At 36.0% G+C, this 12760-nt stretch overlaps 1 long non-coding RNA gene and 1 other non-coding gene across 2 annotated transcripts in view; one reads left to right on the top strand and one right to left on the bottom strand.

Moving 5' to 3' along the window:
- LOC132006356 (uncharacterized) overlaps positions 1 to 12760 on the bottom strand; it is a 195404-nt gene that overhangs the window by 150025 nt on the left and 32619 nt on the right. The window lies entirely within an intron of this gene.
- LOC132006636 (U6 spliceosomal RNA) lies at positions 2825 to 2931 on the top strand. The gene has a single exon (XR_009401167.1). It is a non-coding gene; the product is annotated as a U6 spliceosomal RNA (small nuclear RNA).

Genomic DNA, 12760 nt, shown 5'->3' with positions numbered 1-12760 from the left:
AATGCAGACTGGATTCTCAGCTCTCTCCTCTACTGCAACAGCCTTGCATAAAGTCTTCCTTACCGGTTTAACTTTGTGTTGTGCAATTTTGTTTTCTTCGACACTTCCACCCTTTCTAACTAAGTAAAATCTACTGTGAAATCCTAACAGAATGGTGTATGGCCAAACTTGACTCTTGAATATGCAAACAGAACCCTATGGGATTTTAAAACCCATATCAACCTCAATAAATTGTTTCTCAGAATTATTGTCTTGTTACAGGTTTCAAGTTCTTATTTTGGATTTGACAAGGAGAATGCTTAATTTTAGTAAGTTCCTACCTACTTTTAATTTCTACTGTCACAATCCTAAAGTTTTCCATGACCATGGATACTTCTGGCTGAGCAAAAGAAATGTCCAAACAGAGCAAAGAAAAATCTCACCAATGTATTTCAAAAAGTTACCTTCATTTAATATGGGTAGCTGAACTTAACCTTCCTATGAGGTAATTATTATTATTAGCCCCATTTTCTGGGAAATTAAGATTTATAGTTTGTAAATAGCAAGGTTAAGTCACATAGCACGGTAGATATAGCAGAAATACAAAGAAACAATGCATTAAGAAGTGAAGGAAGGAGTAGGGTTCGAGGGATGTATTTAGGTTAATTAGGGAAGGGGAAAAAAATCTAAGAGGATCCAAATTCTTGTTAGAAGAAGGAATGGTCAGGACATTGGGGACTCAGTAAGATAGAAGAGAAGGTGAATTGGCAGTAAGAAAAGGGAGAATCAGAAAGAACAAGGACATTAGATACCACCACACTGAGAGTAGGTCTCAATTATTGAAGAGTTAAGTTTATAGCCATGGGAGTGTGTAGCTCAATTGAAGTGGAAGTAAAAGTCAATGGAGTATTAAATTATAACACGTAATACATTGCTTGACATATGGTAGATTCCCCAGAAATATTAATAACCTTAAGAAAATCAGGAACTCCAAGGCTACTTACAGATGGTAAGCTGTTTTCATCATATTTAACTATGTGGCCATGTTAGTATGCTCTCTATTGGGGGAAATAATTCAACAGCCTTGATTACAGGCTGTTAAAAGGATACCTCAGATCATGACCCATCTAACCCTAACCGTAACCACAAAGTATTAGAATTGCCAGAGCAAAGTATTGTAGGGAAAAATTGTGAAAGAATTTCAGATGGACCAAAGAGATGACCAGCTGTCTTCAATGGAAAATTCTTTTTTTTTTTTAAAGATTTTATTTATTTATTTGACAGAGAGAAATCACAAGTAGATGGAGAGGCAGGCAGAGAGAGAGAGAGAGGGAAGCAGGCTCCCTGCTGAGCAGAGAGCCCGATGTGGGACTCGATCCCAGGACCCCGAGATCATGACCTGAGCCGAAGGCAGCGGCTTAACCCACTGAGCCTCCCAGGCGCCCCTTCAATGGAAAATTCTACCTTGTCTAGCACAACCTTTGGGTTATCTGATTCTATAGGGTCCCTGGGCCTTTCTTGTCTTTGAGCTATTTCTAAATTCTATAAATTGCAAATCACTGATAGCAGTACAAATGATTCTTGTCTATAGACTTGAAAATGACTGATTTCTGATGGAAGTCGAATTAATATTCTTCCTCCTTCCGTCTTACACCGAGAAGTCAGTTTTGAATCTATGGAAGCAAATCTATTTCAGTGTTCCTTACTGCCTAGACATGTGCAGACCTTCGAATTCTCCATAGAACCCATTGTAGCACTTTACGAGATTGTTCATTAATTAATCAGTTAAATAAAATTTTTTGACAAGTGTTCTTATATATTTGTAAGTAAATCATGATTACCCTCTTAAACAATTTTCCTTTGATATTATGAAAAATGTAATTCCTGTTCCCCACCAAACCTACTGAATGAACTGAAATCAATTCATTAAAGCCCAAGAATCTGCATTCTCTGGGTGCCTGGATGGCTCAGTCAGTGAAGCATCTGACTTGATTTCAGCTCAGGTCATGATCTCTGGGTCATGACAAGCTCCACACTAAGCTTGATTCTCCTTCTCTCTTTCCCTCTACATCACACCATTTGTGCTCGATCTCTCTTTCTCTCAAAAAAAAATCTGGATTATTAGTAAGCTTTTCAAGTGATTTTTAGGCATATTAAAGTTCGTTAACTGCTGAGGTCTATTACTATAAACACTTGGGCTCCAATAAATTATTGTATTTATAATTCCATCCTCATCAAGGTAAATATTTGGTTAACAAAAATGGAAGAAACACTTTTATTCAATAAGAGTGGGACCAGTAATGGGTAGATTAATTAAACATTTCAGTTAAGAGGAGGAATCCTAGAAAGTATTACACATATACCTATAAAACTGTTTAACTTAAAAGCTACAAGTGTAAATAAATTTGCCAATATTTTGTTACAGGGTCAAGGCCTTAGGTGGATTCACTGGCATTTCTTGCAGAAACCACACCAGTGATGCATTGTCCCAGATTTTGAGCTTCACATTCTATATCGTGAAAACTGGGGCAAAGCAGTCCACAAACTGAGTCACAGATTTTGCAGTTTTTCCCATTTGTTTCCAGTTGTCTTGCCTACAATTTAATCTAGCAGCAACTGTTTTATTGTTTTATCTTTCCAATGCATCCAGCTTATTTTTCAGAGAACCAATACTCCTATTTTATTCATTTTCTCAACTTACACAATATTTAATTAAATGATATAATTATGACAGCAGGAACAAATGACATTAAACACATTTGGGGACAAACACAAATGTGTCTTAGAAAATGTACAAGGTATACGATGGGAGCAGAAATATATGGGCATTAAGAGTAGATTTTTAGTGCTCGCTTCAGCAGCACATATACTAAAATTGGAACGGTGCAGAGAAGATTAGCATGGCCCCTGCGCAAGGATGACACACAAATTCGTGAAGCGTTCCATATTTTTATGCAATAAAATGAGGGGGTAGGAAAAAAAATGAAAGAAGATGGGATCGGGAGGAAGACAAACCATAAAAGACTCAAATTGCTCACAAAACAGGCTGAGGGTTGCTGGGGGGAGGGGGTGGGGAGAAGGGGGTGGGGTTATGGACATTGGGGAGGGTATGTGCTATGGTGAGTGCTGTGAAGTGTGTAAACCTGGCAACGCACAGACCTGTACCTCTGGGGATAAAAATACATTATATGTTTATTTTAAAAATCTTAAAATTAAAAAAAAAAAGAGTAGACTTTTAGAAAAAGAGTAGCTCAACAGTTTTCAGCATTTAGTGGAAACGCTAGTTAGTAGGTTTAGTTAGTAGGTTTAACAGGAATACCACAGAACGTTGGTTTATTGGGCAAAGCAGTTAGTGGAGATCAACTAAGGGGGCACCTAAATGTCTTAATTCCTCCTACTATGTCTTACTTTGTGCAGGAAATACTCCAGGATAAGGAAGATCTCTGAAAAGGGAAAGGTGATAAATATTTTAGGCTTTGCCAGTCACAAAGTCACTATAGCAATTATGGAACTCTGTCATTGTATTACGTAGGAAAGCAGCCTTAACACATGGCTATATTCCAATAAAACTTCATTTAAAGAAATGGGAACATTGCCTGGTGGCCATGTATAGATTTTGCTTTTTTGGTACAATTTTCTAAATCAGTAACTCCTAACCTTTTGTCACCAAGAATCATTTTTAATTCACCTCTTCTCCATTCCATATTTAAAAACCCTTTTTTAAAGAAAGTATATTTACTTTGTTTCCTACTTTATTTTTAATTAATCAAAGACATACATATAAGGCTATGCATTAGAGATTCTAATCAATATGAGATAACCAACATTATTATACTCTGTTGACTTAATACTGAATAGAAATAAAGAAATTCAGCCAGTTTTTTTTAATGTGTGTAGCTTTATCGAGTATGAACATATAATTTGTTGACATTTTTTAAAATATTAATACAATTTTTGGATATCACCACACCTGACTTCCCATTCTTACATTCAAGGATTCCTTAGGAGCTTGGGAGATCATCCAGAAAAATAATAAAAATGGACAGAATGGACTTGAACTACACTTTAGACCAACAGATATTCCATACATACTTTAGACCTAATAGACATATAAAGAACATTCATTACAACAGCAGAACATGTACTTTTCTCAAGCACACAGAATATTCTCTGGAGTAAAAGAGAGTTCACAAAACAAGTCTTAGCAAATTTAAAAAGATTAAAATCAACCACCTTTTCTGACCAAAATGGTATGAAACTAGAAATAAATATAGGAGGAAATCTGCAAAATTCACTAATTTATGGAACTTAAATAACAAACTCTTTAATAACAACTGACTTAAATAAGAAATAAAAAAGAGAAATTAAAAATATCTTGAAGCAAACAAAAATGGAAACAGCATACTACAACCTATGGGAGGCAGCAAAAGCAGTTCTAAAAAGAAAGTTTATAGTGATAAATGTCTACATTTAAAAAAACAAAGATCTCAAGTAAAGATCCTAATATTACCCTTTAAGGGACTAGGAAAAGAATAAATTCAACCCAAAGTTTTCTGAAAGAAGAAAATCACAAAGATCAGACCAGAAATAAATGAAATAAGAAAGCAGAGAAACATTAGAAAAGATCGATGAAATTAATATCTGGTTTCTTGAAAAGATAAATAATATTGACAAAGATTTAGCTAAAATTATTTAAAAAAAGAAAGATTCAAATAAATAAAATCATATAAATGAAAGAGGAGACATTATGTCTGACACCACAGAAATAAAAAGGATCCTAAGAATTACTTTAAATTCTTACATGCCAATAAATTGGATGACCTGGAAGAAATGGCCAAATTCTCAGAAGCATACAACTAACTAAGACTAAATCATGAAAAAAAGAAAATAGATAACCTGAATAGTCCAATAATGAGTAATCAAAAATCTCCCAACAAAGAAAAGCCCAAGGCCAAATGGTTTTCCTGGTGAATTCTACCAGGAATTTAAATAATTAACACCAATATTTGTCAAACCCTTAAAAAAAACTGACTCCCACACTCATTTTGTGAGGCCACCACTACCCTGATAACAAAGCCAGGTAAGGACACTACAAGAAAAGAAAACTACAGACCAATATCTCTGATGAATTCAAATGCAAAATTCTCAAAAAATATTAGCAAAGTGAATTCAACAGCACATTAAAAAATCATATACCATGATCAAGTAGAATTTATCTCTGGGATCCAAGAAAGTGTCAACATATACAAATCAATAAATGTGATATACCATTTTAATAGAATGAAAAACAAAAATCATATAATCCTGTCAATAAGATGAAGAAAAAGGAGTTGACAAAATATAACAACCTTTCATCACAAAAAAACTGAACAAATTGGGTATAGAAGGAATGTACCTCAGATAATGAATACAGATATGACAAGCCCAAAATTAACCTCCTGCACAATGGTGAAGGTTGAAAGCTTTTCCTCTCAGATCAGGAAGAACACAAGGGCTCCCACTCTTACCACTGCTATTAAGCATAGTACTTGAAATCTTCACAAGAGCAATCAGACAAGAAAAAGAAATAGAAGACATCCAAATCAGAAAGGAAGAAGCAAAACCATCTTTGTTTACAGATGATATGATCTCATATATAAAAAATCCTAGACTCCAGGAAAAAACAAGTTCTAATTAACCAATGAATTCAGTAAGATTGTAGAATATAAAATCAACATACAGAAATCAGTTGCATTTCTATATTCTAAAAACAAAAATCTGAAAAAGAAAATTGTAAAAATCCCATTCACAATAGTATCAAAAACAATAAACTACTTAGGAATAAATTTAACCAGAAAGGTGAAAGAGCTGTGAAATAAACATGACAAGACTTTGATGAAAGACATTTAAGAAGACACAAATGGAAAGATATCTTGTGTTCATGGATCAGAAGAATACTTTTAAATGTCTAAACTACTCCAAAGCCATCTACAGATTCAATGTAGTCCCTGTTAAAATTCCAGTGGCATTTTTCACAGAAATTTTTTTAAAAAATCCTAAAAATTCATATGGAACAATAAAATATCCTGAATAGTAAAAGCATTCCTGAGAAAGAGATAAAGCTTCATACCTCCTCATTTCAAGCTATTAAAAGCTACAGTAATCAAAACAATATGGTACTGGCATAAAAATAGATATGTAGACCACTGGTATGTAATTGAGAGCTCAGAAATAAACCTTTGTATAAATGGTAAGCCAATATTTCACAAGTGAGCCAAAAATACTTAAGGATATAAAAAGATACTCTCTTTGAGAAACGATGCTGAGTAAACTGGATAATCACATGCAGAGAAATTAAATCAGACCCTATCTTATGTCATTCACAAAAATTAAAATTGGAAGAAATTGAAAAACTTAAGACCTGAAACCATAAAACTTAGGGAAAACATGGGGGAAAGCTCCTCCACATTGAGCTCCACAATGACTTTTTGGATGTAAGACCAAAAGCACAAGTAACAAGAGCAAAATAAACAGGTGAGACTACATCAAACTAAAAAACTTCTGCACAGCAAAAGAACTGATTGACAAAATGAAAAAGCAACCTACAGAGTGGAAGAAAATTATTTGTAAATCATATATCTCATTAGGAGTAATATCTAAATATATAAGGAACTCAAAATCTCAATAGCAAATAAAAAATAAATAAAATCCTATTAAAATAGGCAGAGAAACTGAATAGGCATTTTTCCAAAAAAGACAGACAAATGGCCAACAGGTACATTAAAAGATACCCAACACCACCAGTCATCAGAGAAATGTAAATTGAAGCCACAATGAGATATCATTTCACTCCTGTTAAAATGGCTATTACCAAAAAGACAAAAAATAACAAGTGTTGGCAAGGAAGTGAAGAAAAGGAAATCCTATGCCTTGTTGGTGGGAATATTTTCCACAATAGAAAACAGTATGGCTGCTCTTGAAAAAATTAACACTAGAACAACCATATGATCCAGCAATCCTGCTTCTGGGTATATAAAGAAAAGGAAATTAGTATCTTTTTCTTTTCTAAATATTTTATTTATTTATTTATTTGACAGACAGAGGTCACAAGTATGCAGAGAGGCAGGCAGAGAGAGAGAGTGATTAGGGGGAAGAAGTAGACTCCCTGCTAAGCAGAGAGCCCGATACGGGGCTTGATCCGAGGACTCTGGGGTCATGACCTGAGCTGAAGGCAGAGGCTTTAACCCACTGAGCCAGCCAGGCACCCCAGGAAATTCGTATCTTTCAGAGATATCTGCATCCCTATGTTCATTGCAGCCTTATTTACAACAGCTAAGATACGGAATTAACCTAAGTGTCACACACACACACACAAAATGGAATATTTATAAACCACAACGGAATACTATTCAAGCCATTAGAAAAAAAGAGATCTTCCATTTGCAGTAACATGGATGGGTCTGAGGCCATTATGCTATACGAAAAAAGTCAGAGAAAAAATAAATACTGTATGATCTCACTTGTTTGTGGAATTCTTTAAAAAGCAAACTCATAGTACCAGCAAATGATGGTTATCAGAGGGGGGAAAGGTGAGGAAAATGGGGGGATGCTGGTAAAAGCTTCCAATTATACGATAAGTAAGTTCAGGGGAGCCAATGTACAACATAGTGATTATGGTTAACAATACAGTATTATCTCCTTGCAGAGATAATATCTTACTCTAAGAGAGTATATCTTAAATTATCTCACTGTGAAAAAAAAGTAAATTAGGTGTGAGAGGTTGGAGGCTTTCTCTAATGATATAGTGGTAATAATTTCTCAACATGGAACTATGTCAGACTAAGACCTCGAACCTATCCTCTGTTGTCTGCCAATGACATCTCAATAAAGCTGGGTGGATAGATAAACAAAACACACAAATAAATATCAAGGCTGCTCTGATGCATTAAAATAACTTCGAGAGCAGATTAACCCCAACAAAAAAATATTTAGGAGCCTCAGGATCTTAGATTGGAAACCACTGCTCCATGTAAAGAAATGAATGAACAACAACAAAAAAAAAAAAAGAAAGAAAGAAAGAGGGAGGGAAGAGGGATAGGCATAGCCAAAAATTGTAAATTAATCAATGGCCGTGTATTTTATTAATCAGTTTGTCAACTTTAGGGTGACAGATCCAACAGGATAACATGGATTACGGTAACACTGACCATATTTTATTTTATTTTATTTTAGCTCACTGACCATATTCTCAATATCATCCTGAAATATTCTCAACTTTTGACTTAATTCTGTGAACAATTCTGTTACCAGTCACTCTACACACTCCTTAATAGAAGGAATGGTGCTGCGAAGGGAAAACAATTACGGGAATAAAAATTGTTGTTTCTGGCTCCGGTGAGACAAAAGTGAACAATCAATATTCCTTAAAGAATTATAAAAATTGGGCTCCTGGGTGGCTCAGTGGGTTAAAGCCACTGCCTTCGGCTCAGGTCATGGTCTCAGGGTCCTGGGATCGAGTCCCACATTGGGCTCTCTGCTCAGCGGGGAGCCTGCTTCCCTCTCTCTCTCTGCCTGCCTCTCCGTCTATTTGTGATCTCTCTCTGTCAAATAAATAAATAAAATCTTTAAAAAAACAAAGAATTATAAAAATTGGGATGTCAGAATAAATTCAATGTATCTATTAATGTAAACTGAATGGACACTATTTCCTGGTATCAGGAGGTTGTATAACAACAATGAGTTCAATTTCGTTGAATAGAGTTGAAAATTCACTGTAGCTTTGTAGCCTTATGGGTTACCTTCATGCATTCTGTTTTCCTTTTTCTTTTTCCTCTTCAATAATAAATTTAGCCAATCCAGTTTTTAAAATATAATATTTTTTAAGATTTTATTTATCTATTTATTTGACAGAGAGAGAGAGCTAGCAGGGGGAGAGCCAGACGAGAGGGAGAGAGAGAAAATCTCTAATAGACTCCCACTGAGAGCAGACCTGACTCAGAGCTCAATATCAGGACCCTGAGATCATGACCTGAGCTGAAATCAAGAGCTGCCACCCAGACCAGACACCTCTAAAAGCATAATATTTTTAGCAGATTAATGGCTTTTGACATAGTTGCCTACTAATGTTTATCAATGTTCATAATCAAAGCTCTATTTTCTCCATTCTTTCTTCTTCATCATAAATACTTACTGATTTTATTTTTTGTATCAGATCTAAATGTTTCTCCTGTGTTTCTTTTAAACCAAACAACAGAACAGGATTTCAGTCAAGTTAGCACACTTGGTCTGAACCCAACCTAGACTTTGTCACTCTCATGCCGAAATCACTATTAAATGTAATCTTTTGCTACCAGAATACGGAGGAAGAAAGTAACGTCTGCCCTTGTCAAAATAAATTGTTTTACCTCACTCTTAAAAAATCAATGGATTAGCATATTCCTTCCAGCAAAATCAAGAAATAAAAATTTGGAAATGTAAAACATGCTGTTGAGTCTCTACATAAGGATGCTAACAGAGCATAAACAAGAACTTAAATTTTCATTTCAAATGAAAGACCGTTTTTAAGAGGGGAAGGGTTAGTAATTTGTTAAAAGCCTTCCATTTAAATTGCTGCAACCACACATAAGGATTTTCTTTCATTTAAAGCCTTTCACAAGAACACTTTAAAGCGTAATTGGTTTCTCCCCTAAATCTAGTCCAAAGTCACCGTTTACAACTGAACATCAAAGGAAATTTCAGGCATGATTTTGAAGCTCTTGCACTTTACAAACTTCTCTTTGCAACATTAGATTTCTAACATTTTAACTATCTTTTTTTTTTTTTGCAGCAATAAACTGCCTTTCTTTCTACCCTTACTCCTCATTTCATTTAATATACAATTTTTCTGAGTATTCTTACCCATCTTTAACTTTAAATATGACAGAAGTATATAATACAGTACAGTACATCTAGTATGTGTAGAAATATTTTATCTAATCAGACAACTTTTCTTTAAAAGATATTTTATTTTTAGAAATTTGGGGAAAAGCCTTCTTCAGCTGCCAGCAATGAAAATACAAAAGCTAGGTCAATGTTTCCCAAATTTGTTGAGCTGTAAGAATCGGTTTTGATAGTTGTCAAAAATACCCATTCCTGGGTCTCTTCAATGATCTTCTGAAGAAGAATCCTTATGTGAAGGGCCTGGGAATCAGTATCTTAACAAATACCTGCAATCGTTCTTATCAGTAAAGCTTGGAAAATCACACAAGGATCCCAGTCATTGAATAACCTTGAAAACTTGGAACAATTACTGAAAACACATGAACAGAATTTCAAAAATCCTCCCTTTCGCTGAATAGTGTTTGTTCACACCTCCTCACCCTCCTTAACTCATCAAGAACCTAGAGGACTTCTGGAACCCCTGAAAGCCACTGACATCCTGGAGGATCTGGAAATAAAATTCATGAAGAGGAAAAGCAGCTGTTTAACTTAAAAACCGAGGGTGGGAATAGAAGGGAGAGTCATGAATTTATCCTAATTTAAGCATAAGGTATTGATTGGGTTCTACACATGGAATTGGCCTCATTGTTATTTTCTGTAACTCTGTGCTATAGCTCTTATGTGAATACAGTGGCTGAGCAAGAAAAAATGAAATCCAGAAATGCAGAATGTACTAACCCTATTTGCTTCCCAGGCAGCCAGTCAGTAGCAAGCTGCTCTTACCTCTTCTCCAGCTACTCTCTAGGTCAAGCCAACTTCCTTCCACACTGCTCTGGTGAAAACTCTTACCCACATGTCACCTGTGGGTTAACTCAATGGCTTTCCTTCGATTCTGTCCTTCTTCACACCTGAGATATTAAATGATGTTGATCTTTATGGAGCTTCTACTCCATCTTGATTTCTATAATTCTACTGTAACCCTGTTTCTGCCATCGTTTTTTTATCTTCCTGTCTTCCCTTTTTCCTTCTACCCCCCTATGGTATGTTTGTATGATTTAGTGCCTGCTCTTCTGGTCTCTCCGCATTCATTCCTTCAGAGCATGCATCCATTCTCTTGCTTTCAACATTCCTGCCAATGTGATGACAACCTATAATAATAATGAGGTTGGTGATAGTCACAACCGACATCTACTGAGCACTTACTTGTGGGTCGTTACCACTCTACATGAATTACACCATTAAATCCTCATACCTCTCAGAGGGACTATTACTAACCCCATTTGAAGAGATGAAGAAATTGAGTTTTTGCCAAATGTCACTTATAAAAGCCAGCACCCTCTCATCCTATCTCTTTCGTTCATGGCTCTGGGAATTTTTTTCAATGTGGCCCAGATTGTTAAAAGAAAAAGGGAAGTAGTGTGAAAATATTGGAAAAGATGTGATAATAGTATGCAAGGATACTGACCTATCAGATTTTTTTGCTATGGTTTTGTTTTCTGAGTTAGTTTTGAGATGGGCCCATCCTGATTCTATGGTGCCACCAGGAATCATGAGTTTAATAATGTCTCCTAAGAGTCTTGAAGCCAACTGGTCTCTAAGTTTTCTACATTATGTAAAGAGTTGCGGCTTGAGTAAGAGAGTTTTGGTATCACTTACACAACCCATCACATTGTTTTGTGCCAGTCGTAGTATATTGATACCCAGTGTTGTGTTTGGACCAGCCCCTGTGCTCCTTATTATGATTGCAAGATGTCCTTCAACAACAATGGGAAACTTTGAAAAAAACAGAAGTATAAGACCTGGAAATTACACAGCACAGCTGAGGCCACACAGCAAGTTTGCACAGGGCAGCGGGACAGGGCATGGAAAGCACAGAAGTGTGCACAGGCTAAGGGTTCTGCTTTTATTGGAGCGGGGGGTGAGGGTCTAAGGTTTTTTAGCCTCACTCTTAGGGAATTTAAAACATACGAGTGAAAATTTAAAGCTCAGGAAGAGAAAAGACAAGTGATCTAAATGGTCAACTATTGAAATCAACCAAGATCACAAAGGAACCTCAGTGGGGCACGCGGTGACCAGAGTCTTTATCTAGTCTTGTGGTTGGCAAAGTTTTTGTTTTGGAGATAACCATCTTTTGTCAGTTGCTTGTATTACAAAAAGAAAAGCCAAGGCTCAGGGCTTACACAATGTTGGCCAAGTGCTGCTGAAAAACCATCCTAGAATACAGTTCTATTCATCTCATCCCCTGAAATTTAATCTCTCATAACTGGTTCCTGATTTCATGCAAATTTTTCAGCTAGAAAATGACCCCACTGTGCCTTCTCAATCCTGGTTCCCACCACTGTACTGTACATGCTCTTTCTCCAAACAACTGGGCCATTCACTGCTGTGAAAAGCCCAGCCCTCATCTAGCTCCTTGCCTTTGTCCATACTGTTGCCACCATCTTAGCACCAAGCATACAGTGTCTTTGCAGAGATGATTGATCAATAAATAAGGAATAGATCTCCAGTGGTCTCCAGGATATGCTACACCCCTCCAATTTTCTTTCTCTGGTTTTTCTACCACAACCCCTCCTATTTAATCAAGCCACACTCCTAAATGCTCCACTCTATTATCCCACAGATACACCTCAAGCTTTAGAATCTTAACATGTTAACAGACATCTATGCAGGGTCTACTTTGAGGCAAGTACTGCATGGGCTGTGCGTGAAACAAAAATAAATAAGCTACTTGTGTTTCTGCCCTGAAAAAGCACACCATGAGCTACAGAATGAGAAAGGCAGGATATTGGAGGATGGTGTTTTGTTGGAGGGTTAGCCTGAAAAATGAAACTGTCAGTTATTTTACTAGCAAAAATGGGTTTAGTAGGGAATAACAGGATTCCAA

This window comes from Mustela nigripes, chromosome 18 (genome assembly GCF_022355385.1).
Source record: "Mustela nigripes isolate SB6536 chromosome 18, MUSNIG.SB6536, whole genome shotgun sequence".
Classification (NCBI taxonomy): Eukaryota; Metazoa; Chordata; class Mammalia; order Carnivora; family Mustelidae; genus Mustela; species Mustela nigripes.
This window is presented reverse-complemented; position numbering and strand designations above follow the sequence as displayed.